We start from the raw sequence: 15,666 nt of genomic DNA, 5'->3' as shown, positions 1-15,666 counted from the left end.
AAATCCACTATTTCCCTTATTGATCTTTAGTTCCATTAATTTCTCGAGCTCCTGAAACAATTTCCTTTCATTTTTCATTTCTCCCTAGTGTTTCCAGGAGTTATTTGTGTCCTCTTCATGAAGACTGAACCAACTTCTTTTTTTTTTTTCTTTAAAAAAAAAATAAAAAAAAAAAAATGCCCTCTTTATTTTCCCCCTCATGGGTTCCATTTTAAGTGTACTCCTATATTTTTATACTCTTCAAGAGATTGGCTTGATCCCAGTTTCCTGTCCCTGACATATGCCTCCCTTTTCCAGACCGGAGCCTGAATATTCCTCTTAAATCAGGGTTCCCTAATCCTGCCAGTCTTTCATTCATTTGAACAGAAACATCCTATCCCTGAACTCTTCCCCCACTCACTTTGAAAAGACTTGCTTATGCAAGATGCTCTGTTACCTGCATATAGTCTCTCCCAGTCAATCTTTGCAAGTTTCTGTCTGATGCCATCAAAATTAGCCTTGTCCTAATTTTTAGGATTTTAACTTGTGGACCAATCCTATCTCTTTCCATAATTATTTTTAAACTCTGGAATTATAGTCACTGGGTCTAAAGTGCTCCCCCACTGACTTTTTAATCACATGCCCAGCGATGTTTCCCAATGTGAGGTTGAGTGTTGCCCTCTCTCTCGTAAGATAATTGCTTACGAAAACCTATCTGCACACACTTCCATCCAAGTACTTAGCACTGTGGCAGTCCTAGTCAACATTAGGAAAGTTAAAATCGCCTACCATTACAACCCTATTATTCTTACAGCTATTCTCGATCCTTTTACATAGTTGCTTTTCCTGTTTACTATTGGAAGTCCCATAGTACAATCCCATCAGATCAATCTCTTATTTCTGAGTTCCACTCACATATACTCGCTGGGTAATGTCCTCCCTAATCAAACAAACGGCTGCTCTTCTCTTACCTTCCACCTTTATCATGCCTGTAGAATCTGTATCCCAGAATGTGGAGCTGCCAATCCTACTCATTCTGCAACAATCTTCTGTATTGGGATTTAGTGCATTGATACCCTCATTCAAATTTCTGATAAAACAGTTGGGGCCCATTCACCAATCTTTGCGGAACTGCACTGGTCCATGTGTCTATCTTAAACATGCTCCATTTATTTCTAATTTGTTCTTGGTTCGTGAGCCAATCCTCAATCTACTGTATGCCTCTATATTAATCTCAATTCAATATGTCCTCATTTTTGGAAATAACTTCTGATGTTATTGTGAAGTTTGAAGATGTTTTGAAAAGCCAAAGACACTTCAACTTGTCTTATCTTTTCTATAGGTCAGCAAGTGGAAAAATTATATGGAGGTAGAAACTAGATATGATATTAAATGGCAGGATATGCTTCAGAGGTTAAATATCCTACTACTCTTATTTTGTATACTTTAATGTTTTTGTTTAGTACCTCAAAAATTCCAACAGATTTGTAAAACACGATTTTCTCTTTCGTAAACCCATGTCCACGCTGCCAAACCCTATTATTATCTTCATAGTACCCTATTCCCAGTTCTTGCCTGATGGATTCCAGGTACTGTGTTTCACAAATGTATGCTGTATCAAAAATGTATCAACAGCACATCAATGGGATTCTACCAGATAAATTCTACCTCACTGCATTGCGCAATCCAAATAAAAATCAAGAACCCATCTCAGTGTAGCTGTTTGGTTGGCATAAGAGAAATTCCCTGAGGAAAGAAGAAGTGACGAGGCTAAGTAATGCTGAATAACTCTCAAGCATCACTTTACAGAGACACAGCAACATGGGAAGTCTGAAACTTTGTGAACAGACCCATCAATGCATAAGAAAAGCAAAAGACACTAAATGCATTAAAGCAATCAGAAAGTAAACGTTGTTCTCATGTTCCAGTCCATCCTTTCCAAGCAGCAAAATAATGTCCATTTCGTAAAACTGCACATAACTGAGCGTTCCCGTGCAAAGATCAATGGTTTTTTGCTATTGCACCTAGTATTCGACAAACTTTTTAGCCTTCGATTTAAAGTCACTTTTGGAAGATTTTGATAAACCTAAAAATCATGCCATCACCATTTATAAGCCATCTAAGGATCTGTTGTAATGCAATGCTGAGAATTATATTCGGCACCTGTGTCTTCTCCTTTGTTCTATCTATTGTACTTAAATTTGATGATTGTATTTATATATGGTATTATCTGATGTGGTTGGATAGCAAGCTAAACAAAGCTTTTTATTGTACCTTAGTACACGAAACAATGATAAAGCAAACTAATTCTTACGAGGTTCTCTTGAATATTCACATTAGCAAAAGAATGAATTATCTAACACCATTTCAAAAAGTTGAGCTTTTAAAAGCACAAAAGTTGTGGACTTTTTAAATGCTTCCAGTTTTACAATCTGAGTATTAAAATTCTAAATTACCACAACATTCCAGATTACACTCAAATTGAGTTTTACCTTCATTAAAATACAAGGTATGAAGAGATGATACTTAAAATCTGCTGTCCTTTAGATCTCAATTTAATACAGATAATAATTAAGAATTATATACCCAATAAAGGATCTATAACAATGGGTCTCAATTGCTATCACAGTTGGGGAAAAGTAGATACCTCTCATATCTCCCGTGTCAATTCAAATAAGTCAAAAAATATTAATGGAACTTCACTGCTACCAGCCATTGCTTGAACAACATGACTTCAACATGAAATGTTAACTCTGTATCTTTCTCCTGAGATGCTGCCTGACCTGGTTACTTTTTTTGCATTTTAATTCTAGCAAACATCCACAGACCTCTAGCATCTGCAGTTTCCTTGATTTTCAATTGAAAACTTCTCTGCCACAAGATAAAAACATACAAAAAAAACCTCAGAAGACAGATATAATTGAGATATACCAAATTATGAGGCATAAATAGGTTAGATGGTGAGGGATGGTTTCCCTTAGTACAGGTGTCTGTAACCAACGGGCATAGGATTAATCAGAGGGGCAAGAGGTTTACAAAGGATCTGAAGATTTTTTTTACCGAGAGAATGGTTGAAATCTGGAGTGGGTGATGGAGTTGAGTCAATATTTAAGAAGTACTTTGATAAGCACATATCGCAAAAGTATGGTATGGGCAAGTGCTAAATGGAAATTGTATATATGGGAACTAAATGGCCACCATGGACACAGTGGCTGAAGGGTCTTTTTCTGTGCTGCATTACTCAGACACAGCTGAGGGGCACAAAACAGAAATGATCTCCTTAATGAGGTGTTTATTCATTGAATAATAATCTGAAATTATGTTCAGACAACATGTACATCATATAGGGAAACTTGAGAAATTAGGATTGGGATTAGAAATTAGGATTCTTTGAACAGCTGGTCGATTGAGATTTAACAGAGGTTTAAAAAATTTAATAATGTACAACAGAAGCAACAGCATGCCACCCAATAATTCAATGATCACCTACCACGAGGCCCACATCTTCCCATTCTCTTTCTGTCTAAAACCCTATCAACATCAGATTTCAATACAATCAAGAAGCCAAAAACATCTCTTCTCACAAATGAATTTATCCGTATCCCTGCCCTAATTGGTTAGATAATTCCGAGACTAAGCCTAAATATAGACTATCAAGCCAAAGGAAATAAACTCTCAGCATCTAGCCACTTATTTCCCACTCAGAATCTTGCACGGCTCAATGAGATCACCCATCATTCCTCCAAAATACAGTCAGGAGAGGTCAATGTTGTACAATATCTGTGTGACCACCCCTTATCCTGGGAATCAAACTGGTGAATCTAAAATGCAACCTTTCTAAAGTCCAGACCAAAATTTCATCTCACCAAATTGCTATCATTAGTAAGAAGAAAGATTAAATTAATGGGAAAAGAACTAGAGGGAGTAGGCTGCAAATTTTAGTTTCCAACAACAAATAATCAAAATCATATTTTTATGAGAATATTCTGTGTAAAAGGACAGTTGAAGATGATTAAGCAGCTAATCGAATTTATACAGGAAGTCCCAAACCTTTGGCTACAATTCAGCTACAAAGTCAGCAAGAAACCCAACAGTGAGATTAAGAGAATAGGAACTAAGAAAAATAGCCAGCATTCAATGATCAAAGGAGGAAAAATCATATTAATTAGAAAGTTTTATTTGATGAGTACAAATATCCAATGATTGGATGACCAAATTCCTAATGTTATCCCCTGATGGAGATTATGGACATAGCAGTAAACACTGAAAGGTATATGAACCATAGGGTTAGCAGATTAACAAAGTATTTTTTAAAAGATACTCCCATTATAGAAAACATAGAAAATAGGTGCAGGAGTAGGCCATTCGGCTCTTCGAGCCTGCACCGCCATTCAAATTTGATCATGGCTGATCATCCAACTCAGTATCCCGTACCTGCCTTCTCTCCATACCCCCTGATCCCTTTAGCCACAAGGGCCACATCTAACTCCCTCTTAAATATAGCCAATGAACTGGCCTCAACTACCTTTGTGGCAGAGAGTTCCAGAGGTAATAGAAGCCATCCATTTGGGACATTGCTACTGTTTGACTCGTTGAAACAACTATCCAATTAGTCCAACTGTTCAGCTCATTCCCCACAACCTTGCACATTTCTATTTGCAGGTATATCTATCTAGACATCTTTGTTTGGCTTGAATGCCTGAATTCCAAAACCACCGAGGCTGTAAATTAAATGCTAATCTCAAAAACGACGGTAATAGACTGTTCGTAAACAATAATAAAGGATAACCAATCAAATTGATGTAAAGGAATTAAGGACAGATTAGCTATTTTGTTTTGGTTCCTTTGATTTGTGTTTCATTCGCAAGAAGAAGAGCTATTTCCTCATCCAAAAGTACTACAGGTTTGGGCAGAAAGGTGGGAGGAATAATCTCCTATGTCCTCTACAATAGGTAAAGGTAAGCAGTTTATGCAATTAGAAAACATCCACAATCAAATGTCTATCAATAAGTTACAATGCTAAAAGTTTAGACTAAGTGAAACATGAACTGATTATCTTGCAAATTATATCCAATTACTGACCATCTTACTAATGAAGAAAATCATCAAGACAAAGTGGACGCAAACCAATCAACATTACAATTCAATAGAACAACAGAGATCCAATTAATTTACGTACTGCACCTACTACATAGTTAAAGACCTGAAATGTTGACACTGTTTCTGTTACACTGACACAGTCTGACATGCTGAGTATTTACTGCATTTCCGTTTTTGTTTTACATTGTCTGATTCCAATGTTTATAGACCATGAATCGCTGATGATAATTGCAGGAGTTAATTACAAGTAAGAACCAATCTTAAAAAATATGGGCAATACTTTAATGTACATTCCTCGGTTTCATTAAAGGGAGGGGGACCCACAGCCCCATTTATATCAACGGGTCGATGGTTGAAAGGGTCAAGAACTTCAAATTCCTGGGCGTGCACATCTCTGAAGATCTTTCCTGGTCCGAGAACACTAACGCAATTATCAAAAAAGCTCATCAGCGCCTCTACTTCCTGAGAAGATTACGGAGAGTCGGTTTGTCAAGGAAGACTCTCTCTAACTTCTACAGGTGAACAGTAGAGAGCATGCTGACCGGTTGCATCATGGCTTGGTTCGGCAATTTGAGCGCCCTGGAGAGGAAAAGACTACAAAAAGTAGTAAACACTGCCCAGTCCATCATCGGCTCTGACCTTCCTTCCATCGAGGGGATTTATCGCAGTCGCTGCCTCAAAAAGGCTGGCAGTTTCATCAAAGACCCACACCATCCTGGCCACACACTCATCTCCCTGCTACCTTCAGGTAGAAGGTACAGGAGCCTGAAGACTGCAACAACCAGGTTCAGGAATAGCTACTTCCCCACAGCCATCAGGCTATTAAACCTGGCTCGGACAAAACTCTGATTATTAATAACCACTTTCTGCTATTTGCACTTTATTTATTCATGTGTGTATATATTTATATCATGGTATATGGACACATTTATCTGTTTTGTAGTAAATGCCTACTATTTTATGTGTGCTTAAGCAAAGCAAGAATTTCATTGTCCTATACAGGGACACATGACAATAAACTCACTTGAACTTGAGTTAAGGGGGAGGAACATCAATAGTCTGTGAGATTTGGGTGATGTGAGGAGTTTTAAAGTATACACATATGATTAATGTATTCTGGCAATTTGTTACATAACAGCTTTAAAAGATTGATAGATTTCCTAGAGTTGTATGTGGGCATATGCTGTTATGTTTTTGACAGTAAATTGTATTTTGTTTGAAATGCAAATGTTCTGTGAATTTTGAAATGTTAGAAGGCTTGGAAAACTTCAAGTAATGTGCATGAGGAGGCTGGCAACAGTTGAGATCTGAGGAAGTAATAATTGATTATTTATAAAATAGAGATACAGGAAATTAGAATTAATACGGCTTTGAAGGTGAAACTCAGTTAAGTTATGGTGCCAAATTCTAAATCAATGGATTAGGAGGGAACTACAGATGCTGGTTTACACCGAAGATAGGCTAAAAAATCTGGAGTAACTTAGTGGGTCAGGCAGCATCCCTGGAGAAAAGGAATTGGTGAGATTTTGGGTCAAGACCCTTCTTGTTTTAATGTTTTAACTTGGTCGCAATAAAAACTTTTGTTTCATCCAATCTAAATTGGAATGAATGGGACTATTTAGTTTTAAAGTGAACATTCATCCAGCACAGTTTAATTTAGTTGCTGCAAGTCTGAGAGATTTTTTGGGGATTGGCTTCTCTTGAAGGGATTTTGTCTGGTAAGGAACAGTAAATCTAATCATGGATATCAGTTCTGGTTTGAAATGTTCTACTTCATTTTTGCTCCTAAAGGAAGACACAGCGAGATATTTTTTAAACTCCAAAGCGGAATTTGTTTATAAGACTATCCAACTTGCACTCCATTGCTGAAAGACCACCAGTGTGGATAAATTGGGAAGCTAACACTTTCTACTGTGTGCTCTTTCATTCTGCATTCCTAGAATGGAGTTTTAATTAGGAACCAGATTAATTTTGACAAATCTGCATGTCCAACAATAATTTCTAGTTTGGAAATGGAAGGATAATACCTTTGGAACATATCTCACGTTAAGTTCACCAATGGATATTAGACTGCTTTTTGAATTTTGAGGTAGGGCAAGATTACTTTCACTGGGAGAAGCTTATTTATGCAAGCCAAGAACAGGTAACATTGGAAGACACTTGTGACAGGTGCTGGGAAGTTGCAGTCAATATGTGCAGCTATGATGAGCTGTTAGGGAGGCAACTAGTTGTGGAAAAGCATGGTGAACTTGGACTGAGGAATGGTCTCTTACAACCACCTGTTGTAAAATGATTAATGAAGAGTGACAAAGTGTGTGAGTGAAGGTTGATAAATATGTTAAGTTGTAACCTTTTGTGACAGCTGTGTTCATAGTTTTCACTGGAATACTATACACGAATCTCGAGTTCTGAATGAGATTCACATAAATTAAAAATCTGGAATATAATATTAGCATTATATCAATAAAATTATTTCAGCAGATTGGGAATAATCTCAAAGATTGTTGATCTCAATGTTTTAGCCCCACCCAAATAAAGGTGTTATCTTTCTGCTGACTGGTTAGCATGCAACAAAAAGCTTTTCACTGTATCTCGGTACACGTGACAATAAACTGAACTGAACTATACCTTGTAACACGATTTACATTAACTGTTCTCTACATGGACTGACTTTTGTGAATCTTTTGTAACAAAGAATATTTCAATCTGCTGATAAACTCAGTCCTCCAACATTAACACAACTCCAGTGAAAATTGATGATGCTGGACTAATTGGGCTAGGAGACAGGCAATTGCAAAAGGGAGAGATCTGCATCCAGCAAATTCTGTACGTTAGAAAATGCCAGTCTACCAATTGGGAACAAGGTTGGTGGGGTGGGGGGATTTTGCCTAGAAACATAGAAAATAGGTGCAGGAGTAGGCCATTTAGCCCTTCGTGCCTGCACCGCCATTTAATATGATCATGGCTGATCATCCAACTCAGTATCCTGTACCTGCCTTCTCTCCATACCCCCTGATCCATTTAGCCACAAGGGCCACATCTCCCTCTTAAATATAGCCAATGAACTGGCCTCAACTACCTTCTGTGGCAGAGAATACCAGAGATTCACCACTGTGTGAAAAATGTTTTTATCATCTCGGTCCTAAAATATTTCCCCCTTATCCTTAAACTGTGACCCCTTGTTCTGGACTTCCCCAACATCGGGAACAATCTTCCTGCATCTAGCCTGTCCAACCCCTTAAGAATTTTGTAAGTTTCTATAAGATCCCCCCTCAATCTTCTAAATTCTAGCGAGTACAAGCCAAGTCTATCCAGTCTTTCTTCATATGAAAGTCCTGCCATCCCCGGAATCAGTCTGGTGAACCTGCTCTGTACTCCCTCTATGGCAAGAATGTCTTTCCTCAGATTAGGAGACCAAAACTGTACGCAATACTCCAGGTGTGGTCTCACCAAGACGCTGTACAACTGCAGTAGAACCTCCCTGCTCCTATACTCAAATCCTTTTGCTTTGAATGCTAACATACCATTTGCTTTCTTCAGCCTGCTGCACCTACATGCCTACTTTCAATGACTGGTGTACCATGACACCCAGGTCTCGTTGCATCTCCCCTTTACCTAATCGGCCATCATTCAGATAATATTCTACTTTCCTGTTTTTGCCACCAAAGTGGCATAAAGTGGCATCATGGATCATAATGTACTTCATACATGAACAGTTCAAGGATATGATGGTGGGAATATCACTAACAGCACGCACTTTGGGAAAACACTTTAAGTATTTTGTTGCCCTATTTATGGCACAGAGGAGGTGGTGTGGTTTTAGCACAGCAACTAACTGTATTGTGGATTGTCTTGCTGCAATTATGAGATGAATACGGTCAGCATATGGTACTTACGTATGGTAAATACATATAGAAATTTGTTCTGGCATGAGTAATCCTTTCTGAGCAATATTACTGTATGTAATATTGCAACAACCAGGTTCACGAATAGATACTTCCCCACAGCCATCAGGTTATTAAATCTGGCTCGGACAAAACTGATTATTAATAACCCATTATCTGTTATTTGCACTTTATCAGTATATTTATTCATGTGTGTATATATTTATATTATGGTACATGGACACACTGATCTGTTTTGTAGTAAATGCCTACTATGTTCTGTGTGCTGAAGCAAAGCAAGAATTTAATTGTCCTATCAGGGACACATGACAATAAACTCACTTGAACTTGAACTTAATACACCATTACGTTTCTTAAGGAAAGTTCTTAAGGACGAATGTAGTTAGCAGGCATCCACTTGAGAAGAGATGGGGTTTTTTTTTTAAAACATTGCAAGAGGAACTTAGTGGGTCGAGCAGCATTTGTGAAGCCTGAGGGCTAGTCAACAATTTAGGTTGTGACCTTGCATCAGGACTTAGAGGGGAAGGCAGCCAATTTAAAGAGGTGAGAGAGGGATGAGACAGGCCAGTAGGTGATATGTGGTACCAGATGAGGTGAGGGTGATGGGAAGGGGTAGCTACAAACTACAAGGTGATGGGTGGAACCTGATGAGGGAAGGATAAAGGGTAGGTGAAATCAGATAGAGGAGGGGAAAAGGGTATAGGCCAGGGGAAAAGAAACAAAGGTAGATAGGTGTGTGGCTGATGGGACAGATGGAAATAGGAAATGTGAACGGGGAAGGGAGAGAGACTCTGGGTGGAGCAGTGGGAATGGGAAAAGAACATGGTGAGAGTAGGCTATCTGAAATTGAAATATTTAATGATTTTATACCACCTTGCTATATCTATCTAACCAAGAGGAATAAGAGGAGAGGTTCTTTTAGTTCGTATATTACCTCACCATGGCAGGCAGTGGAGCTGGCCAAGGACAGACAGGTCAGCGTGGGAATGGGAAAGAGAGATGAAATGACATACAACCAGAAGCTCGAAATGGCCTTTGCAGACAGGGCATAGATGCTCTGCAGGACAATCGGCAATGTAGAGATCGCCACATGGAGAGCACCGAATCACGGATGAGGTTGGAGGAGATGCACTACCTCCCATGGAAGGGTTGTTTAAAGATGTTGGGGATGTGGTTTAGGGACAAGTGCTGCACCTCTTACAGTTTCAGAAGAAGGTGCGAGGGATTGTTCAGCAGCTGTAAAATCCCACCACCAGTCTCGTCTTCCCCTCAACGTGGAATAGGCGGTAAAGTTGATGAAATCCATGAGTTCCACACAGGTGCAGGAGGCAGCCCCAATGTAGTCGTCAATGTAATGAAGAAAGAGTGGGGGATGGTCCTCGTGTATGTTTGGAACTGTTTGACATAACCAAAAAATACTCAGACATTGGTTGGCCCCATGGCTACACCTTTGACTGGAAGAAAGTGAGAGAAGCAAAAAAAAATGCAGGTTTTTATTCAAGGAGGGGGATGTATTTGTCAATGCCCAAGGGATCAATGCACACAGGGAGAAGGGGCAGAAATACTGATGAGGATGATCCGCTATGACCATGTTGAATGTCAGATCAGGTACATGTGTTTCTATGAAAGCATTCTATTCTATATTAGCTTAGCATTAAGACTGTTGTTGTGGTGATGCTGAGGCAAATCTGTCTCATTGGTCTATCTAGATTAAATGCTTCAATTGCTTTCTTCTTATGTGTTTACTCAAGGAGTCTGACAAAGTTCATTCACACATGCATGTTATAACAAATCTAGCAATACCACCGTAAGCAAAATTAGGATGCCGTCTGTATAATTTACCAGTGGCAATAACTACAACAACACAATGAAGGAGGAAACAACTGGAAGTCAGCAACAATTAATTCTGTAGATCTACAGGTGATCAACACAACTGACAGCTCTGATGAAAGGTCATTAATCTGAAATGTTAACTGCTTCTTTATCCCCACAGATGCTGCCTGAGCTGCTTAGTATTCCCAACACCATTTATTTTTAACACATTTATGAAACACTTTTATGAGTAAAATATCCCAAGGAACTTCAGAGGCAATTGTCAGAGAAAATCTGATAGCTGGCCACAAAGAAATATTGGGACTAGTGTCAAAGGCTTCGACAGATAGATGGGTTTAAAGAGCAGGTAAGGATGCTACAGCAAGTCAGGGAAAGAGCATCAAAGAAAAGTTTGTGAAAACAGAAGACACATTTGTTACTGGACAAGCAAATACTCAGGCAACATCAATGAAAACAAATATTTCCACTATATCTTTCTCATCCTTTTCAGAACATGTCAAAGGAGTTTACAGCCAATGGAATGCTTTTAATCAACATTATTATAACATTAAAAATGTAGCAGTCAATATGCTTGGAGAAATATCAAACATATAATAAAATAAACACATATATTACAGCATTAGCAATGTTTATAAGGGGATAAATACTGGCCAGGAACTGAACACAACTTCCCTGATCATCTTTGAATATTGTAATGTAATATTTTACACAAGCCCAAGAAAGCAAACAGACCACTGTTTAATTTTTCATCCAAAAGACAACATCCCTATCAGTCTGAAGAAGGGTCTCGACACGATACGTCGCCTATTGCATCTCTCCATAGATGCTGCCTCACCCGGTGAGTTCCTCCAGCATTTTTGTCTACCTTCGATTTTTCCAGCATCTGCAGTTCTTTCTTAAACATCTCTATCAGTAAAGACTTTCTGCCCATTTGTGGAGTGAGGTTTAAACCACATAGTTTTCTTACTTAATAGTTACACCACTCCATACTGGTATACGTTTTGGACACAGCAGTGAGAGGGGAAATGGGGATATAATTGAATCCACTGCCCACATTCCCATCACCAGCCTTCGACAATGGTCCAGCCTTACCTCAGGGTACGGTGGGGGAAAGGTCCAGTGCTGCAGCCTCGCAGGTGGTCTCGGCCGTCGGTGCCCACATTGCCTCCCTCTCTCTGGGGGACGTGGGGAGGGGGTGAAGTGTAAAGAAGGAGGGGGGTGTGCGGGTTGGTGGTGGGGGCAAGGGCTCAGGGTTCAAGGCTGGCCTGGACAGGATCTTGGCCTCTTAGCCTCCTCCAGCAATCCATGTGTCGTGCTCACAAACACCCCCAAAGACAAGTGCAGGCCTCAACCCAGCCCAGCCCAGCCCCTGCCCGAGGCCCCACCGTGAGGGGTATGGGGTGAAGGGGGGGGGCGCTCAGATCCAGCGGAGGATCCGGGGTGCTGGGCTGGGCGGGTGGAAGGGGGGGGGGGGGGAAGACTCTCCCTCCCAAACGGCCGCAACTTCTAACTTCTATTCGAGGCTCGGGCCCGGACCTTCTCTTCTCTTCTCCTTTCCCCCCCCCCTCCCCCCCTCCCCCTTTTAATATCAGGCCCCAGCGCAGCCTAACGTGCTACCCGCCGTTGTCATGGCGATCGGGCCTATCGCCGAGCAGACGGCGAAGCCATTGGACCAATGGGTGGGAGATGTGGCGCAAGTTCGGTTGAGCGGGAGCAGGAAGTGTGAGCGTGAGAAGAGGCGTGGCCACGGTGACGTATGTTGATTGATGGGTTGAATGTAGCGCCTGCTCATTCTTGCGAAGGGGGAGGGAACAGGAGGGCGGGGCGGGACTCGGAGCTGAATGACAGCAGCGCAGGGCGGGGCCTGGACCAGGCACAACTTCACAAGGTACACAAAAATGCTGGAGAAACTCAGCGGGTGCCGCAGCATCTATGGAGCGAAGGAAATAGGCAACGTTTCGGGCCGAAACCCTTCTTCAGACTTCACAAGGAACTGCAGATGCTGGAACTTTGAGCAAAACGCAAAATGCTGGAGTAACTCGGCAGGTCAGGCAGCATCTCAGGAAAATATGGATAGATGGCATTTCAGTTTGGGACTCTTCAATTCAATGAATGCGATGATACTTTATTGTCACATACGTAGGTACGGTGAAATTCTTTGGTTTTGCACACAATCCAGTAAAATCATACAGCAGACTTCACCTAGGCAGTACACACAGAGTCACCAGGTTTCTGGTGCTGACAAGCTTTAAAAGTTCTTAGTACAGTCTTATCTTCTCGTGGCGAACCAGGCCTGGCTGCTGCACGTGGCCACACTGGGTGCATCTTCGTTCTCAGTGCCCCTGGAAGGGCTGCTGGTGCCTGGGATGGATGTGAAGGAGGAAGCACAGGAACAGGTGATAGACACACAAAAAACTGGAGTAATTTAGTAGGACAGTCAGCATGTCTGGAGAGAAGGAACAGGTGATACATCTCCTGAGGCTTCAAGGATAAGTACTTGGGAAAGGGGTGGTTTGAGTGAACCAAGTAGTTGCAGAGTGGTTAAGAAGGAACTCCAGATGCTGGAAAATCGAAGGTACACAAAAATGCTGGAGAAACTCAGCGGGTGCAGCAGCATCTATGGAGCGAAGGAAATAGGCAACGTTTCGGGCCAAAACTCTTCTTCAGACTAGCTTCTTCAGTTGCAGAGTGGTCCCTTGCAAAAAGGGGTGGGGAAGGGAAGATGAGACTGGTGGTGGAACCACGTTGAAGATGGCAGAAATGTCAGAGGATAATGTGTTCGGTGATGCGGTTGCTGGTGGGTGAAAAGCAAGGACTGGAGGAACTCTAACCATGTTCTGTCTTGGGGGGGGGGGGGGGTTTAAGCAAGGAAGCGAGCAGAACTACAGGTCACAGGGTAGATACGGGTGAGGGATCCACCTACCACAGCATGGGAGAAACTATATTGACTGAAGAAAGAGAACATGTTGGATGTCCTAGAACGGAAAGCCTCGTGTTGGGAGCAGATGAGGTGGAAACTGAGTTATTGAGAGTGGGGGTTGGCGTCATTGCAAGAGGCAGGGTGGGAGGTGTAGTCCGGGTAACTGTGCAAGTCAGTGAGCTCATTGTAGACATCAGTCGATAGTCTGGCCCCTGGAAACAGATGGATGTATTCAAGAGAGAGTTCGAGATAGCTCTTCGGGCTAACAGAATCAAAGGATATGGGGAGAAAGCAGGAATGGTGTACTGATTTTGGATGATCAGCCATGAACATATTGAATGACGGTGCTGGCTTGAAGGGCCAAATGGCCTACTGCTGCACCTATTTTCTACATAAGGGGAGAGCAGTGTCAAAGAAAGTCAGTGAATTTGAGGGTAGCTTGGAATTGGTGGTAAAGTTAGTGAAATCCAGGTGTTCTACACAGATGCTGGAGGCAGCCCCAATGCAGTCGCCAATGTAATGAAGAAAGAGTTGGGAATGGTCCTAATGTTTGTTTGGAACAAGAACTGTTTGACTGGAAGAACATGAGGTCAAAAATGTTGGTGAGGGCGAGGAGAAGTTCTGCCAGGCAGAGGAGAGCGTTTGGAGAGGGGAACTGATTGCATATGTTCAAAGCCTTCCAGGTGGGAAATAAAAATGTAAAGGGACTGGATGGCCAAAGTGAAGATGTGGCAATGGGGGCCTAGGAATTAAAAGTTATTGAAGTGTAGAAGAGTGTGTGACGTGTCTCTGATGTAGGTTGAAGGGACAAAGGGGGCAAGAGAGAATTGAAGTATTTGCAAACTAGTTCTGTAGGCAGCAACAGGTAGAAACAATGCGTCTGCCAGGGCAGTTCTGTTTGTGAATTTTAGGAAATAAGTAAAAACAGACAGCATGAGGTTAAGGAAATATAAATTTGGAAGCTGTGAAGGGGAGATCACCAAGGTCAGTAGCAGTCTGGAGGATGTTGGCCTGGTGTTTATCTGTGTCAAGGGACAGGTGTGAGGTGGTGTCTGAGAGCTGCCGTCTGGCCTCGGCTCAGTAGAGCTTAGCCTGTCAGACTACTATGGCACCTCCCCTGTTGACGAGTTTGATAATAATATTGGGATTGTTACTGAGTGAGCATAGGTCTGTGCATTCAGATGCGGGCGAGTTGAGACGGAAGTGGAGGTCAAGAAAGTTGATGTACCTCCGGCAGTTGGAAGTAAAAAGGTCCAGAGAAGGTAGAAGGCCAGCAAAAAGAATCCATACAGAGGAGGAAGATTAGACAGGAGAAGGGATTGTCATAGCAAGGACTCCTGGCCAGAGGAAAAAAAACAAGAAATGGCAACTCAACATTATGGCCGTCTCAGAACTTGAGGTGTGGGCCTCAATCAATGATTCCTTCAACAAACCAGTTTCACTGACTGCAGTTATTACTAAGAGCATTACATGCATTCTCTTATTTCTTGCACTTTTGCATGGCTTTCATCATTCAGATCTTAAATGAATCAGATTATAATTTCTTGCATTTTAGCATCATCTTAAATTATACATTTAAACCCTTCACTGTATTATATTCCACCTCTCCCTGCCTCGATTCAAGGTCAGGAATTATTTAATGTTGCCAAATTGGTTTTGTAACCTACAATTCTATTATTTCTTTTTTTTTCCCACTGGCCCATTTACTAAATAAAACTATGTGTTATGTGGTTTGCAGTTAAAACATTTTATCCCTTTAACTCTCAAGACCCAATGTTGTCCGCAGCCATAGCACTGATGTTTAAATTTTATAACACAGACATTAAATACATGCAACAGACACAGAGGCAAGCATATGACCACATTAACAATTCCAGGACAGAAGGGTGGACTTGGCTCCAACCAACAAAATAAACAGCAACCACAACA

At 41.2% G+C, this 15,666-nt stretch overlaps 1 protein-coding gene across 1 annotated transcript in view; it reads right to left on the bottom strand.

Annotated features, from left to right (window-relative positions):
• LOC129697911 (basic helix-loop-helix domain-containing protein USF3) overlaps window positions 1-12,399 on the bottom strand; it is a 37,881-nt gene extending 25,482 nt beyond the window's left edge. The window contains exon 1 of the mRNA XM_055636640.1: window positions 11,910-12,399. The gene's annotated coding sequence lies outside the window, so the exon portion shown is untranslated. The remainder of the gene's footprint in view (window positions 1-11,909) is intronic.
• Between the last annotated feature and the right edge of the window lie 3,267 nt (window positions 12,400-15,666).

The sequence above is a fragment of the Leucoraja erinacea genome, chromosome 6 (genome assembly GCF_028641065.1).
Source record: "Leucoraja erinacea ecotype New England chromosome 6, Leri_hhj_1, whole genome shotgun sequence".
Taxonomy (NCBI): Eukaryota; Metazoa; Chordata; class Chondrichthyes; order Rajiformes; family Rajidae; genus Leucoraja; species Leucoraja erinaceus.
The sequence above is the reverse complement of the archived record's forward strand: the minus strand, read 5'-3'. Positions and strand labels throughout refer to the sequence as shown.